We start from the raw sequence: 15,991 nt of genomic DNA on the forward strand, positions 1-15,991 counted from the left end.
AGACAGACAGACAGACAGACAGACAGACAGACAGACAGACAGACAGATAGATAGATAGATAGATAGATAGATAGATAGATAGATAGATAGATAGATAGATAGATAGATAGATGACACAGGGTTAGTTGAATATGATGGGATGATATCTAAAAATAAAATTAAGGAGTGAGAGAAGAATATATTTGGAGGAGAAAGCAAATATAGAATGTGGTAAGTTATCTAACATAAAAGATACAAGAAAAAGATTAGATAATGGAGGGGAAGAAGGGGGAAGTGAGAGGGAATGAGTGAACCTTACTCCCATCAGATTTGGCTGAAGGAGGGAATAACATATACACTTAGTTGGGTATGGAAATCTGCCTTACCCTACAAGAAAGTAGGGGAGAAATGGATAAGAGAGGGGGAGAATGATAAAAGGGAGGGTGGGGAAGGGTGTACTTAGAATCAAACACTTCGGAAAAGGGAAAGGGTGAAAGAAGAAAATAGAATAAATGGGGAAAGGGACAGAAAGGAAGGAAAAAGTGTTAGTCCTTCACAACATAACTCTTATGGAAGCGTTTTGCATAATTAAACATGTAAAACCTATATTGAATTGATTGCCTTCTCAATGAGGGTGGCTGGAGAGGGAAGAAGGGAAAGAATTTAGAACTCAAAGTTATAAAAACAATGTTAAAATTGTTTTTAAATGCAACTGGAAAATAAGATGTGCAGGCAATGGGGTATAAAAATCTATTTTTTCCATTAGAAAAATAGGAGGGAAGGAAATAAGAGTAGGGGTGGGGAGGGATAAAAAGGAGGGAAGACTGGGAAGGAGTAATCAGAATGCATGCCAACTCCAGGTGGGGGGAAGGGAAAAAGGGAGAAAATGTGGAACTCAAAATCTTGTGGAAATAAAAATCAGAGAAAACTGAAAATAAATTATTTATTTTTAAAAAGTGTTCAGTTTTATTAAAAAGTTATTCTTCAGTTTTTTATATATTCACATCATCTTCATTATTGATATAATAGATCATGTGTATATTTTCCTTAGGTGAAACTATCCCTGTATTCTGGGTATAAATCCAATTGGTCACAATGTACAGTCTTTGCAATATATTGTTGTAATCTCCTAGTTAGTATGTTATTTAGGATTTTGGCTGCCAAAGACGTGGATGAAATTGGTCTATGATGTACTCTTTTTTATACTTCCTGATTTGAAGATCAATATTGTATTTCTTTCATAAAAGAAGTTTGGAAGTTCACTTTCTTTGCCTATTTTTCCAGAACATTTATTTAATGCTGGAATTAGCTGACTCTTAAATGTTTGGTAAAGTTCTTTGGTAATTCTCCCTGGTCCTGTTGCTTTATTCTTTGGAAACTCATCTCTCTTTCTTACTTCTTCCTTTCTGTACTTGTTAGTGCATAATAACATCTCCATTTTACCTCTTCCTACCCAATTCTATTTTTTAGAATCAACCCATCATATTCTGCTCAGCTTATGCTTTTCTTTCAAACTGCCCAAGTAATGATGATATTCTTAAGGGCAGTGATAAAAGTTTTAGGTATAAAAAGTAAACAGTTGGACCTCGTTGGGTACCTTATAACTGGTCTTTAATGTTTATATCATATTTTTCTTGAATCTTCTATGTCCAATCTTCTACTGAGTTCTACTTTTTATCACAAATACCTGAACGTCTTTAAATTCTTTAAATTTTTTTTCATTCGGGATTATATTCAGCTTTGCTGAGTGAGTTATTTTTGTTCACAACTGCAGCTCCCTAGCTCTTTGAAATATAATCTCCCAAGCAACAAATTTATTTATCATAGAAGTTGGTAGGTCTTGTATTACCTTGATTGTAGCTCCACAGTATTTAAGCTGTTTCTCTTTTTTGCTTCTAGAGTTTTCTACTCATCTTGGAAGCTTTGAAAGTTGGCCATAATGTTACTCTAAGTGTTCATTTTGTTATCACTTTCAGTGGGTGAATGGTGAATTTTTTTTCTATTTCCACCTTGCCACTTATGCTACAGCTTCACAGCAATTTTCCTTAATAATGTCTGGAAAGGGTGTGTTAGACCCTTTTTGGGACCACTGTTTTCAGGTAGTGTAATAACTCTGATATTGGGTGTCCTTGATCTACCTATTCCCCATATCCCTTCTTTTCTCTAATCAGATCTTTGATATTCTCTTCTACTTTTTAATTCTTTTGGATTTCAGTATTTCTTGGTGCCTTAAAATGTCATTAGCTCCTTCTTGCCCAATTCTAGATATTAAGATGTTATTTTCTTTCTTGAGGTTTTGGAATTGTTTTTCCTAATGAGTTGACTTTCTTTTAATAATTGACTTGATTTCTGGATTGCTCTTGATCTCCCCTCACCCCCAATTTTTCCTCAGTCCCTCATTTAATTTTTGAGGTTCAAGTTCTCCCAAGAACTTTTTTTGGGCCTCTGACCATGTGAAATCTCTCTTTGAAGAAGGAGTGATTTTGTTTTAACTTCACTTTCTTGCTCTGGGAATGAACCCAGATCTCTCTCTCCAGCTACTACCTGACTCCTACTGAGTGATTTAACTTGAAAATGCTGAAAGCCAAGTACAAAGTGGATGGAAAGTTGGTGCAGGGAGGTGACTTTGCACTTAATGAAGCTTCTGAGGCTGAGATGCAACAGAGTATGCTTGTGTAACCTTTGCCCTGACAACAGTAGGAAAAGGGAAGAAATGGTCCTTTGCAGGGGCAGCAAGTTCTGGACATTTTCCAGCATGACCTGTTTGTACAGCTCTTTCTGAGAATGGTCCAAGAGGCCCCACTCCTCTTCAGTGAAGTCTACAACCACATCCTTGAAGGTCACCAACTCCTAAACCATCAAAATCACATGAGTTAGTGCTCAAAGAGAGTCCAGGATTCATCTAGGCCAACGGACATCAGTCTAAGAGGGGACTGAGGCATGGAGAGGGAATTTGCCTACAGTTCATATAACCTTTATGAGTGTCAGAGTCAACACTTGGAACTTGGTCATTAGAACTTAATGGAATATGGAGAAAAGAATTTTTCATTTGAAGTGAGAATCACATTGTGGTCACAAAAAGAGGAAAAAGGTCCTTGATTCAGTAAAAAAGTAATATGTGAAGACCTGGAGTTGGAGATTGAGCTAATGCATATGAAAGATTGATAATATTTATGAGAAATAAACCATTTCAACATGCAGCTAGAAATTACCTTTATTTATAATCTATATTTTACTTTTAGTTTCCTCTTATTATTATCGAGCTTCTGAGCCAATAAAGAATTTACTAGTCTTTTCCTGATTTTTTAGGTTCCCAAAAATTTACAAAATTTTCCTTTTCACCTGGTGTTCTGAGTCATGACCATTCATTTCACTGTATTTATTTACAGTATGAACAATCACTTTAGGAAGGCCATGCTTTTATTCATTGATAATTCTCCTATTGAATACCTAATTTATTATTAACAGAAGCACTTTCATATCTCTTTCCTCCTCTATCCTCTGAAATTCTCTAGCAGAGGGTCAGCTCACACGTCTCCATATTTTGTATCTGGCTGCCATACCTTGGGATTTCTCACTGACCATGTTCCAGTGTCTGGATTCTTTTGCTCAAAAATCTCTTCCTTTGGTGTGCTGTCTTCCCCTGGAAAGTGTAAACTCCTTTGGGACAGGAAAGTCTTTCTTCCCTTCTATATAAATCCCCATGCCTTAACATGGTACATGGAAAATAGAAAGTTTTTTTTTTTAAACAAATACTTATTGACTACTGACTGTCCAAACATTTTCATCTGAGTATCTTGGTTTTCATTTTGCTTTAAAAGCCCATCATGACCCAGACATCCCTTCCTTCTGCAATCTTCATACACATGATTTCCTGCCTCCTCCTCTGATCCACTGGCCTCCTTTATATAGCAGGGAGGAGACACTCCATCTGTATGCTCTCTCTGGCTCTCCAAGTGGCTGGAATTCTCTGCTTCCTCATTTAGGCCTCCTGGAGTCCTTTCAAATCTCAACCAAAATCTCACCTTCTGTTTTCCCAGCTCCCCTTCATTTTATTAACTACATCCAGCTGAATTATCTATACTCTTGGGTACTTATCTATGTTTGTTGTCTCCCCTTTACACTTTTAGCTCCTTGAGGGTTGACACTGCTGTGAGCTTCTCTTTGCATGGTGCCTACTAAGCACAGTGTCTGGCATATAGGACAAGAGTAGAGTGAATGACTGTTTGCATTCTCTCCTTCTCAGAACCTCTTCATGTGAACTTACAGTGCCTTAACTCCATTCTCTAAGAAAGTGAGAGCCTTGGGGTGGCCAGGTAGCACAGCGAATAAGACACTGTCTGCAGTGTTGGGAAGACCCAGGGATTGAATTTGGGCTCAGACACTTATTACCCACCCAGAAACACCTGGCCGTGTAACCTGGAGCAAGTTACTTAACCCCTATTGCTTAAAAAAAAAAAAAAGAAAGTGAGAGCCTTGCTTTACAAAGGTCAAACATGTACATGGTCATTTGATCCCCACTTCCATCCTGCCCTCCCCACCAGTTAGCACACTCAAGCATTCCCCACACCAAGTTCCCTCACATTTTTAACCTTCCTCTATCGGTTGGTCCCTTTACTAGTGACTTCAAACAAACTCATCTTCCCCTTTGGAAGGAAACCTCCCCTGAACCCTCACCAGCCTCAGAGCACTCACTGTATCTCACCCCCTTTTCCCAGGCACTCTTTGAAACATCTGGCTGGATTTTCTCCTTTCCTCTCCCACTCACTCCTTACTTATTATACAGATCTACTGCATGATACTGAAGTAGACAGAGCCATTGTGATGACCTCATGGTTGTGTGCGAGTAAAACCTGGACAGTCTGCCAGCACGATGCCAGGAAACCGAATGACTTCCACTTGAATTGTCTTAGGAAGATTCTGAAGATGACCTGTCAGGATAAGGTACCAGGCACTGAGGTCCTTACTGGAAACAAACTGCCAAGCCTTCAAACTCTGCTTCAGAGAGCACAGCTCTGATGGAGCGGCCACACTGTTCCAATGCAAAACGTATACTTGCCAAAAAGACTATTTTGTGGAGAACCCACACAGGGCAAGCATTCACATGGTGTTCAGAAGAAGCAACGAAAGTGAGTGGCTAGGTGGTGCAGTGAATAGAGCACAGGCTCTGGATTTCAAATCTGGCCTCAGACACTTAACACTTACTAGCCATGTGATCTTGGGTGAGCCACTTAACCCCAATTGCCCTGCCTTCTCCCCCTCTAAAAAGCAAAAATCTATCCACTGTTTCACCCAGCTTCTAACTATGTATATTTGTAATTATTTATAAGTTCTCTCCTGTTATCTTTTTCCATTCTTGGAACCCCCATGGCCTTTGAGTTCCTTGGACCATACCATATGCTTAATAAAAGCTTGTGTCACTTGACAAAAGTCATTGGAAAAGTAAGATACTTGAGAAGAGGGGCTGCTCCCCCTGCTTAGCACCCCAACCACTTAGCACAGTGATGGATACATAATCCATGCTTGTTGAATTATCATAGCGAGGACCCCAGAACCTGGAGAGTGGAACAATTTTATTTTCTGTGTTCCAAGGTCTGATAATATCAACTCTATTCAAGGAAGGGGTCCCACTCTGAATCAGAGTTAGGGCTTGTTGTGACTGATTGCCTAAACATGTAACCACCATTCCAAGTGGAATGTTGTAATTTTTCTAAACCACTTCATTATTTTCTTCAGGCAACTTCTTTCCAAGAATTGTCAGGTGTGATGACCTTGCTCAAATCTACCTGCTGAGTCTCAAAAGGTCTGCCCAGATAAGGAGAATGTCCAGTTTCCTTTGTCCATTTGGAACAATTCTTTCCAAATTAACAATAGATTAATTAATTAGTTAATTAAAAATAGATTTGATTCATAATAATATAAATAATACAAACATATTGTAGATTAAATAAAATCAATTCAGCTGAAAGCATTTCAGGGTTTTCTTACCTAGAAAATCACCTTATCCATTTATCACTTTGACACTCTAGACTGATTGTATTCAGATACCACTGTATCTATCACTGTAGTCTAATGATGTTCATAGCTCTTATCTTTATAACCTGTTTTATAACTTTCTAAATATTTTATTTAAAACTTTTTTACAACTACTTTTTATTAAGGTATAATACATCTATACAGGGTTAAATGTCACCAGAATCCTAAGAGGAGAAAATATGTGACACTGAATGAGACCATATTATAGTATATATAATTAAACTCCCCATTTGAATTGTTACTTTTGGAATCTGGGATTCAAAAACTGTTGTTTAAATGAATTTTGGGAATAGGTCACTGGGATAAAAGGAATTTGATTTTAATTAACATTGGTAATAATGATGGTTTATGTGTGAATTTTCTTCGTTATCTTGGTGACATATAATCTCCTTTCTCAAAACTAGTATATTGTAAGCCACCTAAGAAGGGTAATCTGTATCTGACTTAATCTAATTATGCAATTTTGTAAAACTGTGAGAAAACTTTATTGTATTTTTTGAGCCTAGCCCTGTGTGGCTAAGAAAGCTGAACTATTTGTTATTGAAGTGCCCACCAGAAATTATACACCAAAGCCCCCTCCCAATTGCAACCTGCTAGAAGGGGCCCCTACCAGGGTCCCTGGAAACCACCTAATAGGCCACAATAGTGAAGGAACTTTTCACCTGTGTTGCTAGAAACATGCCCCAGATTCAGGTCTGTTTATGTTTGTATCCAGGGCTTTCCTAGGTAATCAAGGTTTCACTAGAAACGACATTAATGGTATTACACCCCCCTTGGAACCACATTTTGTTGATTAGCAACACCTAACTCTGTATAAGTGTGTCTCACAGAAGACTCAGTGCTGTCTTCCCTCTTGGGGAGGCAGCCACCGCCGGTTCAGAAACACTCCTAGCCAATTCTCATTGGTTTCGCTGTCTTGCTTTCTCAGTTGTCCATTACAATTAAAGTGTTTGAACCTAGCCTTGCATGGCTGGGAAATTGAAATTTTCCATGCACCTTTGGTGTCAAATCATGTTTTTCAGAGCCCATCAGGTCTGGTTGTGCCAGCTTGTGTATATGGACCCTAGGCATCTAAAGATCACTCCTCCTGAGTGGACATCTGAGGCAAGGGACCTAAAAAAGATGACATTACATGCAGACAGCTTTCCAAGGAGTCTGGACCAGGCTTCCTCCCTGGAGATGCCATCTTGGGAAGATAAGATTGTAGAAGGGAATTATCAGCAGTGGTGCGAGAAATTTTTGTTTTTTGATTAACTTTTAGGAAGTCCAATTACTCTGATGTTTTCTCTTCTTGTTCTGTTCTCTAGATCAGTTTTCTTCTGAGACATTTCACATTCTTCTATTTTTTTCTCTCTATATATACATTTTTTAAATTTAATTGTTTTGCTTTTTTGGAGGGGGGAATCTAGGGCAATTGGGGTTAAGTGACTTGCCCAAGGTCACATGGCTAGTATTAAGTGTCTGAGGCCAGATTTGAACTCAGGTCCCCCTGACTCCAGGGTCGGTGCTCTATTCACTGAGCCATCTAGTCACTCTATATATTTTCTTTTAATTTTTCTTGTTCTGTAACTTGGGTGGTTTCCCCTTGGCAATTCTAATTTTCAAGGAGCCATTTTCTTCCTTTGGGCAAAGATAATGAGTTTAGTTTTGGGCCTTGTAGGAGGGAAACCAGGACTAAGCGCTGTCAGCCACGTGTGTCAATGAACAGGGCGCAACTGACGATTCAGAGAGGTCAGGAAAGACGGGGACTGGGAAAAACCCATGGGATTTAGCAATTAAAGAGATGATTGGTAACTTTTCAGAGAGCAGTTTCAGTTGAGCAATGACGTTAATACCTGGAATGCGCAGAGTTTTTAAGAGAGGAAGAAGAAAGGAGTGGGAAACAAACACTAAAGGTAGATGGCCCTCTCTAGTTATTTAGTCATGAAAGGAAGAGATGATGAAGGTCATTATTTAATGGAAATGAATGGGACATGTGAGGCTTTTTTTCAGGCTTTTTTTCACACATTGTTTTATTCCTTTCAGGAGGGCAAGAACCTGTAGGAGAAACTGAACATTTCTGACAAAACTGGGGTGGTACAAGAGAGAATATGCTGGCTGGGAGTTGGGATAGACTAGGATCATTTATGCATATAGTGGGGTTTGCCTTGGCAACCATAATGGCCACCTCTTCATGGGAGACTAGGGAAATGGAGGGAAAAGAAAACATTTGATTTGAGATGAGGAGATAAGAAAGGTCTTGGTAAGCATCCAAATTTTTTTTAATTTATTAATTTATTTGCTTTTAGTTTACAATATTCAGTTTGCCAGTGCCTTGAGTTTCAAATTTATTCCACCTCCCTCTTCCCCGTGCCCCCCAAGGTGGCATGCAGTCAAATATAGGATCTACAAATACTTTCATATTCAACATTACTCAGGTTGTTAAGAAGGATTATTACCAATGGAATGAACAATGGGAGAGAGGAAACAAAATAAGAAAAAAAAAAAAGGGCAAGTAATTTGCTTCACTCTGCAGTCAGACTCTGTAGCTCTTTCTCTGGATGTGCATGTCTCTTTCCATCATGAGTCTTTTGGAGTCATCTTATAACCCTACATTGCTGAGAGGAGTACAGTTTATCAAATATAGTTGTAACAATATGTTGTGTCTGTAATTGTGTACACATTTCTCCTGCACTGCTCTTCTCAATCAACATCAGTTTACAGAAGTCTCTCCAGGTTATTATGAAGTCCTTCTGCTCCTCATTTCTTATAGCACAATAGTATTCCATTATATTCATATAACACAACTTGCTCAGCCATTCCCCAATTGGTAGACATCCCCTTGATTTCCAATTCTTTGCCATCACAAAAAGAGCTGTTATAAATATTTTTGTACATATGGGTCTTCCTCCCACTTCTATGATCTCTTTGTGACACAACCCTACAAGTGGTATTACTGGGTCAAAGGGTATGAAAGTATTTATAGCCCTTTGGACATAATTCCAGATTGTTCTCTAGAATGGTTGGATCATTTCACAACTCCACTAAAAATGCATTCGTGTTCCAATTTTTCCACATCCTCTGCAGCATTTGTCATTTTCCTATTTTGTCATCTCAGCCAACCTGGCCAGTGAGATGTGGTTCCTCAGAGTTCTTTTGATATGCATTTCTCTAACCAATAGTGATTTAGAGCATTTTTTTTTCATATATTTATAGATATCTTTAATTTCTTCCTCTGAAAACTGCCTGTTCCTTTGACCATTTATCAATTGCGGAATGACTTGTATTCCTGTAAATTTGACTCAATTCTCTGTATATTTTGGAAATAAGGCCTTTATCAGAGACACTGGTTGTAAAAATTCTTTCTCAATTTTCTACTTCCCTCTTAATCTTGGTTCCACTGGCTTTATTTGTATAGTAACTTTTTAATTTAATGTAATCAAAATTATCCATTTTGCATTTGATAATGCTCTCTACCTCTTTTGTCATAAAATCTTCCTTTTCCATAAATCTAACAGGTAAACTATTCCTTTCACCCCCAGATTGCTTATAGTATCAGCCTGTATACCTAGATTGTGTACCCATTTAGACTTGATTTTGGTATATAGTGTTAGATACTGTTCTATTCCCAGTTTCTGCCATACTATATTCCAATTTTCCCAGCAGTTTTTGTCAAATAGTGAGTTCTTATCCCCAAAACTGGGGACTTTGGGTTTATCAAACAATAGATTATAGTCACTGACTGCTAAGTCTCATGTACCCAATCGATTCCATTGATACACTACTCTGTTCCTCAGCCAGTACCAAGTAGTTTTGATGACTGCTGCTTTATAATACAGATTAAGATCTGGTCTGGCTAGGCCACCTTCCCTAGCATTTCTTTTCATTAATTCCCTTTATATTCTGGACCTTTTGTTGTTCCAAATCAATTTTGTTACTATTTTTTCTAGCTTTATAATTTTTTGCTAAATTGTTGTTGCACTAAATAGGATATTTAATTTAAATAAAATTGTGATTTGTAGGGGTGGCTAAGTGGCACAGTGAATAGAGCCCTGGCCCTGGAGTCAGGAGGACCTGAGTTCAAATCTGGTGTCAGACACTTGACACATTTACTAGCAGTGTCACTTTGGGCAAATCACAACCCCAATTGCCCTCCACAAAAAAATCAAAAAATAAAATAAAATAGTCATTTGTATTATATTCGTTTGACACAACTGCTAGCGACTGATGTTTTTCCAGTTAGTTAGATCTGACTTCATTTGTGTGAAAAGAGTTTGGTAATTGTGTTCATATTGTACTGGGGTTTTTTTGGCAGGTAGATTCCGAAATATTTTATAATGTCTACAGTAACTTTAAATGGAATTTCTCCTTCCATTTCTTGCTGTTAGAATTCCTTAGAATTATATAAGAGTAGGAGTGGCCAGGTGGCACAGTGAGTAAGAGTGCTGGCCCTGGCGTCAGGAGACCTAGGATCGGTTCCAGCTTCAGATACTTGGCACCCACACAAAATAACTGGCTGGGTAACCTTGAGCTAGATACTTAACCCCAATTGCTAAAATATATATATATATATATATATATAGGAGTGCCGAGGATTTGTGTGAGATTATTTTATATCCTGCAACTTTGCCAATTTTATTTATCTCAAGTACTTTTTGACTTGATTCTCTAAGTATATCATCATATCATCTCCAAAGAATGATAGCTTAGTCTCTTCTTTGCCCAATTTGATTCCTTCAATATTTTTCTCCTCTTGTTACTACTGTTAACATTTCTAGTACCAGATTGAATAAGAGGGGTGATAGTGGACATCCTTGTTTCACCCCTGATCTTATTGGAACCACTTTTAGCTTATCCCCATTACATATAATACTTGCTGATGGTTTTAGATAGATGCTACTTATTATTTTAAGGAAGACTCCATTTATTCTTATACTTTCTAGTGGTGTTTTTTGGGGGGGGAGGGAAATTGGGGTTAAGTGACTTGCCTAAGGTCACACAGCTAGTTTTTGTGTTAAATGTCTGAGGCTGGATTTGAACTCAGGTCTTCCTGACTCCAGGGCCAGTGCTCTACCCACTGTGCAACCTAGCTGCCCCCCTTTCTGGTGTTTTTAAATAGATATGGGTGTTATATTGTGTCAAAAGCCTTTTCTGCATCTACTGAGATAATCATATGGTTTCTGCTGATTTTATTGTTGAAGTGATCAATTATCCTAATAGCTTTCCTAATATTGAAACACCCCTACATTCCTGGAATAAATCCTACCCGATAGAAGGGTATTATTCTCGTGATGAGTTGCTGTAATCTTTTTGCTAATATTTTACTTAAAATTTTGGCACATACATTCATGAGGAAAATTGGTCCATAATTTTCTTTCTCCATTTTGCCTATTGCCAATTTAGGTATCGGTACCATATTTGTGCCATAAAAAATTTGGTAAGACTCCTCTAATTTTCCCGAAGTTTGTAAGGTATTGTTCTTTAATTGTTTGACAGATTTGTTTGATAGATTTAAAATCTGGTCTGGCTGGGCCACCTTCCCTAGCATTTCTTTTCATTAATTCCCTTGATATTCTGGACCTTTTGTTGTTCCAAATCAATTTTGGAGGGAGGGAATACTGAAGAAGGTGGTGGTCAAAGGGAAAACTCTTCAGGGGAAGGGAGAAGGAATACAAACATAAACAGGGGAGGGAATAAGATGGAGGTAAAGACACAACTAGTAATCGTAACTGTGAATGTGAATAGGATGAATAGATATGAAAATCCCAAATGAATAGATATGAATATCCCAATTTCTTTAATTGTTCTTTAGATGTTTGATAGAATTTGCTTGTAAATCCATCTGGACCTGGAGATTTTTTCCTATGATATTCATTGATGGCTTGTTTAATTTCTTTTTCTGAGATGGCATTATTTAAATGCTTTACTTCCTCTTCAGTTAATCTTGGCAATTTATATTTTTGTATATATTCATCCATTTCACTAAGATTGTCAAATTCATGTGCATACAACTAGGCAAAATAATTGCTAACTATTGTTTTAATTTTCTCTTCCTTAGACATAGATTCACCCTTTTCATTTTTGATACTCATAATTTGCTTTTCTTATTTTATCATATTGACGAAAGGTCTATCAATTTTTCAATTATTTATTTATTTATTAGGTTTATCAATTTTATTTCTTTTTTTGTAAAACAAGCAGAGTTTTATGTATTAGTTCAACAGTTTTCTTAATTTCAATTTTATTAATCTCCCTGTTGGCTTTCATTATTTCTAATTTAGTATTTAATTGGGGATTTTCAATTTGTTCTTTTTCTAGCTTTCTCAGTGGCATGCCCAATTTACTGATCTCCATTTTCTCTATTTTGTTCACATATGCATTCATGGATATAAAACTTCCCCTAAGAACTGCTTTTGCTGCATCCCACAAATTTTGGTACGTTGTCTCATTACTATCATTCTCTTGAAGTTACTAAATGTTCCTATACTTTCTTGTTTAAACCACTCATTCTTTAAAATTAAATTATTTAGTTTCCAATTAGTTTTAGACACTACTTCCATGGCTCTTTATTGCACATCATTTTTAGTGCATAATGACCTAAGAAAGATGCATTTAATATTTCTGCCTTTCTGCAACGAATTAAGAGGTTTTTGTGCCCTAGTACATGGTCAATTTTTGTGTATGTGCCATGTACCACCAAGATTAAGCTATATTCCTTTTTATCCCCATTCAATTTTCTCCAGAGGTCTATCATATCTACTCCCTCCAAAATTTTATTCCCCTCCTTGTTTATTTTGAGGTTAGATTTATCAAGTTTGGAGAGGGGGAGATTGAGGTTCCCCACCAGTATAGTTTTGCTATCTCTTTCTTCCTCTAATTCCCTTAACTTCTCCAGGAATTTGGATGCTATACCACTTTGCGCATATATTTTACATCATGATATTGCTTCATTCTCAATGGTGCCTTTTAGCAGGATTTAGTTTCCTTCCTTATCTCTTTTAATTAGATCTATTTTTGCTTTTGCTTTATCAAGATAAGGATTGCTACCCCTGCTTTTTTTAAATTTTAGCTGAAGCATAATATAACCTAATCCAGCCTTTTACCTTTACCCTGTGTGTATCACCTTGTTTCAAATGTGTTTCTTTTTGAAAGCATATTGTAGCACCGTGGTTCTTAATCCATTCTGCTATCCCCCTGTTTTATGGGAGAGTTCATCCCATTCACATCTATGATTACTATTTGTCTTTACCTTCATCTTATTCCCTCCCCTGTTTATATCTGTATTTCTTCCTTCTCCCTTCCCTTCAAGAGTTTTCCCTTTGACCACCACCTCCTTCAGTATTCCCTCCCTGTGCACCTCCCTCCCTTTACCTACCTTTCCCCTTTACTACTGTTTCCCTCACTTCTAACCCCCCCCCCTTTTTTCCCCTTACCCCTGCTACTGTCTGTAGGGCACAATAGATTTTTAAATTGAACAGATTATGTTATTCCCTCCTTGAACTAAAACCACTGAGAATAAATTTCATACAATGCACCTCCCCCTCCCTCCTTTCCCTCTATTATAATGAATTTTTGTGTCTTTTCCTGCTAGAATCCTAAACTTAAATGGTTATGCTGATCCTACCTTGAACTAAAACCAATGAGTTCATATGATGTTCACCTCCCTCCCTTCTTTCCCTCTACTATAGTATGTTTTTATGCCTCTGCATGTGGCATAATTCACCCTTTTCTGCCTCCCCTTTTCCTTTCCTCCCATTACAATCCCTTTGTACCCATTAATAAGGTTTTTTATCATCAGATTAGTTCATTTATACCCACACCCTCTATATATGTATATCCCTTTTAAATTTAGCGATAATTATATAAATCTCAATATTGACAGGTATCAGCTTTCCAGATAGGGATGTAAACAGTTTGCTGTTATTGAATCACAAGTTATATGCGTGTATGTGTGTGTGTGTGTGTGTTTGTGTGTGCTGTGTTTCTTGTTTACCTTTTTAATGTCTCTCTTGAGTCTTGTATTTGGAGATCAAATTTTCCATTGAGCTCTGGCTTTTTCATCAGGAAAGTCTGAAAGTCCCTTATTTCATTAAATGACCGTCTCCTTGCTTGAAAATATATGCTCAGTTTTGCTGGGTAGTTGATCCTCGGTTGCAGTCCAAGCTCTTTTGCCTTGTGAAATATCAAATTCTAGTCCCTCTGATCTTTTAATGTAAAAGCTGCTAGGTCCTGTGAAATCCTGACTGTAGTTCCATTATATTTGAGTTGTTTCTGGCTGCTTGCAGTATTTTCTCCTTGACCTTATAATCCTGGAGTTTGGCTACTATATTTCTGGGAATTTTCAATTTGGGATCTCTTTCAGGAGGAGTCTGGCGAATTCTTTGGATAACTATTTTACCCTCTGATTCTACAGCCGCAGGACAGTTTTCCTTGACAATCTCTTGGAGGATGTTGGCCAGGCTGTTTTTTTCATCACGGCTTTCTGGTAGACCAATACTTCTTGTCTCTGTTCTCCAGGTCCGTTGTTTTTCCAATGAGATATTTTACACTTTCTTCTAATTTTTCAATCTTTCGGTTTTGTTTGACTGACTCTTAAAGCATCATAGTGTCATTAGCTTCAATTCGATTCTAATTCTCAATTAATTGTTTCTTGGTTAGTTTTCGAAGCTCCTTTTCCATATGTTCAGATTTCATTTTTAAGGAAGTAGTTTCTCCAGTTAGATTTTGAACCTCTTCTCCCAGTTCACAAATTCTACTTTTTAAGGATGTTTTCTTCAGTGAGATTTTCTTCCAATTTGGTCAATGTAGATTTAAATTTATCTTCTACCTCTCTAATTTAGCTTTTAAAATCTTTCTTGAGCAATTCCAAGACTGCTTTTTGGGCTTGAGACCAGTTCATATTTCCTTCTGTGGTTTCAGGTGTGGATATAGAGTTGATTGTGTCTTCTGACACTCCTGTTCTTCTTGTTCACAATAGTAGGATGCAATTTTCTTTGATTTTCCCTTTACAAAACTGCTTATTTCCTGACTTTTAAAAGTAGATTTCTGCTTCTGGGGTACAGAGGGCTTTGACCCACACTCCTCAAGCTAGGAGCTAGGGCCTTGGTTGTTGACTTTGTGTGCTGTAGCCTCTGGGCATCTAGATTGAGGCCAAGGCCAAAACCAGGATTTTCAGTGTTTCCCCTGGATTCCCTGAGACTCACAGTATATGGTGTGGGGGAGGGGTGGTCTGGGTACTTCAGGTTTCAGCCTCTGTGCCCCTGGGCTACAGATCAGGTAGGCTCAGCAGCTGGTGGCCTCCCAGGCTGATGTCTGCAGATTCCTCATTGTGCTAAGGTACACCTGGGCTTCTGTTGTTAGCACATGCTGGCTCCACCCCCCTGGGCTTCAGGATCTCCCCCTGGTCAGCTGATATGGGGCTTGTTGGGATGCCTCCTACTCTCACTTCAGGCTCAGCACAGTTCCAATCAAACCCTTCCTCTAGGACTCCTAAGCCTGCTGCTGCTTCCACTACTTCAGGATTTCACACAGGTTGGGACAATAATCTCTGGGTTTTCAGGGTCAGGGAGACAAATTAGAACCCCTAGGCTTTACGCTGCCATCTTGGCTCCCAGAAATTCAGGTAGGTGATTGTTCCACGAGAAGCTGTTGCCACTGCTGCTGCTGCAGTCCCTGCGCTTATTTTTACCTATCTCCTACAGAACCTCTGTCCTGCAGTGGGATGTCTGTGAACTGCCCTTGTGTTGGGTGAATCTGCTGGCTAGGGCTCGCTCTCACTCTGCTATGGGCTGTTCTCAGGTCCCTCCTGGTACAGCCCTGTATGCTCTGCACCCCCCTGCCCAGTCCTATATGGGCAATTTCCTGGACTGGGAATCGGCCACGCTCCATCTCCCAATGAATTCCACCACTTTAAAATCCATTCAGACTGACATTTTAGAGGCTAGTGACAGAATTCACTGAGGAACTCAGAAAAGGTCCTGCTCTTGCTCCGCCATCT

At 38.3% G+C, this 15,991-nt stretch overlaps 1 long non-coding RNA gene across 1 annotated transcript; it reads right to left on the minus strand.

Moving 5' to 3' along the window:
- Positions 1–8,261: 8,261 nt before the first annotated feature.
- LOC138168196 (uncharacterized) lies at positions 8,262–13,297 on the minus strand. Its single transcript, XR_011170061.1, has 2 exons — positions 11,081–13,297; positions 8,262–10,046 (listed from the first exon to the last, which is right to left on the minus strand). It is a non-coding gene; the product is annotated as an uncharacterized lncRNA (long non-coding RNA).
- Between the last annotated feature and the right edge of the window lie 2,694 nt (positions 13,298–15,991).

This window comes from Petaurus breviceps, unplaced genomic scaffold (assembly GCF_028583685.1).
Source record: "Petaurus breviceps papuanus isolate PSGF00001 unplaced genomic scaffold, PetGlider_PUasm1.0 355, whole genome shotgun sequence".
Taxonomy (NCBI): Eukaryota; Metazoa; Chordata; class Mammalia; order Diprotodontia; family Petauridae; genus Petaurus; species Petaurus breviceps.